Here is a 4683-nt window from a genome sequence, read left to right as displayed (position 1 = left end):
CGTTTAAAGAGACCAGAGCAGCAGCAGGAGGAGAGTCACGACTCCATCCAGACTGCCTGCAGCAGGTACAGCATGTTCAGCATGTACCTCCAGTGTGATCTCTGTACTCAGGCTTTTTAATCAGTCTGTTCGACATAATATACTATGATTTTTTTTACTTACTATAGTGTGACTTTTTTCTACTCTTTTTTTCAACATACTATACTATTACTTTTTTTCGACATACTATTCTATAACTTAAAAAAAAATAAAAATAAATACAATACTATGACTTGTTTTTTAAATTACTATACTGTCACTTTTTTCGACATGCTATTCTATAAAGTTTTTTTTTAAATACTATACTATGATTATTTTTTTACTTACTATACTGTGACTTTTTTTCTACTCTTTTTTTTCGACATACTATAATATTACTTTTTTTCGACGTACCATACTATGTTTTTTATGACTTTTTTGAATTACTGTACTGTGACTTTTTTCTGCCCCTTTTTTTTCGACATACTTTACTATGACTTTTTTTTCGAAATACTATTCTATAACGTTTTTTTTAAAAACTATACTAGGATTTTTTTTTACTTACTATACTGTGACTTTTTTCTACCCTTTTTTTTCGACATACTTTACTATGACTTTTTTTTTTAAATACTATTCTATAACGTTTTTTTTTTTAAAACTATACTAGGATTTTTTTTTACTTACTATACTGTGACTTTTTTCTACTCTTTTTTCGACATACTATAATATTACTTTTTTTTCCGACATACTATTCTATTAAATTTTTTTTTTTTTAAATACTATACTATGACTTTTTTTCAACATACAATACTATGATTTTTTTAACTTACTATAGTGTGACTTTTTTCTACTCTTTATTTCCGACATACTATTCTATAACGTTTTTTTAAATACTATACTATGACTTTTTTTTAATTACTATACTGTGACTTTTTTCTACTCTTGTTTTCGACATACTATACCATGACTTTAAAAAAAAAAAAAAAAAAAAATACTATACTATGACTTGTTTTTAATTACTATACTGTGACTTTTTTCTACTCTTGTTTTCGACATACTATACCACGACTTTAAAAAAAAAAAATAAATACTATACTATGACTTGTTTTTTCGACATACTATTCTATAACTTTTTTAAAAAAAAATACTAAACTATGATTTTTTTTTAATTACTATACTGTGACTTTTTCGACATACTATATTATGACTTTTTTTTCACATACTATACTGTGACTTTTTTCTACTCTTTTTTTTGACATACTTTACCATGACTTTTTTTTTTAAATACTATACTCTGAATTTTTTTCAACATATAATACTATGACTTTTTTCTACTCTTTTTTTGCAACATACTTTATGACTTTTTTTTCACCACACTATACTATGACTTGTTTCTCGACATATACACACACACATATATATACACACACCTGTAATGTAGAGAAAAACAACACAGGATTCCCAATTTTTTACCACTCCATCTTTATTGCTTATTCATATCTTTACATTAATGGCCTGGTACTATTTAGAGCAGGAAAAACTGGAACTCCGTCATCATGTTTGGATCAAATATTCTTCACTCTACTTTGGATCACACAGCAGTTACAAAAGAAATCAGTAACAGAGTGTCGACAGACTTCAGAAACATTATGAAATTAGTACATGAATTCTGAAACACAGCAGTTCTCCTGAAGAAGTATTCCACTTTAACTTTTTAATTACATCTTCATAAATAACAGTCAACCCCCAACAGTAGCTACCTGCTGTCACTGACATCCATGTTTTTTTTTTTTTTTTCCAGATCTAGACATTATTTCTTCCTGGAAAGCATAAATTGAAACATTCAATGACTTCAAATTAGAGAGAATATGTGATGGAGGATTAAGATGATCATCTAGTTTCTCTAGAGAGAAGTTCACACATCTACTACGGGGATTTAATCAAACACTGTGTGATTCTTAAAGAGCTAAAAACTCACAAGTTTTGATCATAATGTGAAAGTGTGGTAAATCCTCTTCATATGCACACATTTGAACTCCAAACAGAAACATTAAGTGAGTCTCTAAAGAGATTTTCATCTCACACCAACTGCCTACTTGAACATTAAATTTCCACCATAACCATGAAATAGCGATAGAAATAGAGCTGTACCAATCAGATTCCCATAAATCACACAAAGAAAAAAAACTGTACATGAGAACCCAGGAAATCAAGTCAGTGGGTAAACCCAACACGACTGATATGAAATAGCTTAAAAAACATCAGTTAGGCATCATGAATATAACCCTTAACTGTATTTGTGAATGACACGCTGTACAGAGGCTGATACTGGGAACCAGCTCGAGCTACACACACTGAGGTGCCAGTGTGCTACATATTAGAAACCACTGTGCAATATGCCCGAAAACCAACACATTTTACATCGGAGAAAACCCTTGTGAATGTTACTATGCAATATGAGCGGTGATGTAGGTTCCTTCACTGCCGTGAATGTTACGTTGCTGGCAATCTCTTGTTTAGGAGTGCAATGAATGAAATGTGAATGAAAGCTTCCAACCCACCTCCCAAATCCTGCTGTCAGCATCAGCACTGCGTTCACTACTGTAGGTGAAGGGAGTCTTTAATCCCAGCTCAACCTGCTCATTCAACCCCATTCAGATCTTTTATTAAAGTGAAACTAAATTAAAATGGCCACAATGCAATGTGTTATAGACCTTTTCAAACTTGACAACATAAAGCATTCTTAATGGGCTCCTTTTGTATTTCCAGTTGCAATGTTTGTTAATGCAGTAGCTGACAGGAAGTAAACTTGGACGCCCTAGCAACAGAATGAAAATGAAAAGGTAAATTGGTGCCTTCAAATGGGGTCGTGTTTACCGTGTTTACGAGATGAGTCCATATGAACGCCCCCCTCATGTCGTATTCATGACCTCGTGAGTGGAAAGTTTCTGAAAGCTCCGAGTTCACAAGTTGTTACGTGTTTGTTGACGTTGTCAGAAATGGCGGAGGCCTTGGAAGAGGCGCATAATAAGTCAGTATATTGTAATTTTAGTCGTATATTGTTTTTCTTGGTAATTTTATAATAAGTGTGAGGAAAATGTTGATATTCCCAACGGACTCATCTTCTTCCTCTGTCATTATGTGTTTGTATTTCCTGCATTATGTTACCCACTTGCTAAATTGTTAGCCTCTTCTAGACGGCGACAGTAACGTTAATATTTCCGTTGCTTAGCAGCGGTGTTCTTCACGACTCAACTACTTGAACACCAATCATATTGTGTACACGACTTCTCATGTTGTAAACAAGAGTTCACGAGTTTCATTTGAAGGCACCAACAACAACAGCTAATGGAGTGAATGAAGTCAGACTTTGATTTGGGTGAAGGAAAAGGTAAGGTAACAAGTTGGTTAGAGTGAGGGTGAGAGCTGCGATAGCTCGAGTAGAAATCTAACATTTACGTTCAGTAGAGGTGGAGCTCAAACTTGATTCCTCTGTCCTCCTTATCTCTGAGAGCCAGGCATTACATTCCTGAACCGATCATCCTACTTTTAACTTTAAACACACATATTGATGCACTATTAGATTTTTCTCCGATCAGTTATTGCTTCGTCTGCTGTTTGCTGTTAGTACGAGTACTGCGGGACGACTCGATACTAGAAGAAGCATTTGATTTTAGTGAAGCAGTTACTTAGCAGCATGTTGACCAACCAGTAAAAACGACGGGTCATCAGGTGTTGTTAAGGTTTATTGTTTCCTGCAGCCTCGTCTTCCTAATTGTCTGGCATCATTACTTGACCACTGTTGAGCTCGAGTGCAAAACACTGGACAGCTTTAAGTTGTCCATAACTTTTATATATCTACTCCGTCACAACAAAACTGTGATTCAACAGTGTGAAAGCCTTCTGTTTCGTCAAAGCATCTGAAATAGAACACAAACTCCGATGACAACTCGCTATTATTTTGATACAATGCGCTAACAGCAGTAATCTGACCTGTAGTGTGGCTCACCACCAACCAGTATGGAATATCAAGACTGTACTGACCAAGCAGAAACAAAAGACCAAAGACTGTAGATGAAAGCGTGATCACACTGCCAAAAGTATCAGGAACCCTGAAAGGAGAACTCTACTGGTCTTACAAAGCGTGTTGGCGAGTACTACTGCACACGTAACATCTATAAAGCCTTTTGCGACTCCAGAGGGAGCCGAGAAAAATCGGATTAACTGTCTCAAGTGATGTCACTTGAGTCAGCGTCAGTTGGGAATGAAGACTACAAGTTTGAAAATAAAATAAATATGGAGGTGTGGAGTTAGAAAGAAGTGGGCTGAGCAGACCTCTGTAGCTCACTCCTCATCTCTGCTTGAGGCCAAATAGAGAGCCTAAGTCCCGCCCCTTCCGGTGGACCCCATAGGACCCTATTTCGGAAAAAAATATGAACGGTAGTCAACGGAGAGAGATCAATATTTTTTTGATCCCGTTTGAATAGCTACATGAATCAAAAATATGATGTTTGTCAATTTAAAACATAATTTTACAAGTCAAGAAAGTCTCAGTTTGTTGTAAAACTGGTGAACTATTGTCATTAGAAAGACTAAACCACCCAAAAGTCGCGTAGTGACGTTTCTCTCTCTGATGCTACGATGCCTGTGTGTTTCCTACTGGGA

This window comes from Sebastes fasciatus, chromosome 19 (assembly GCF_043250625.1).
Source record: "Sebastes fasciatus isolate fSebFas1 chromosome 19, fSebFas1.pri, whole genome shotgun sequence".
NCBI lineage: Eukaryota > Metazoa > Chordata > Actinopteri > Perciformes > Sebastidae > Sebastes > Sebastes fasciatus.
This window is presented reverse-complemented; position numbering follows the sequence as displayed.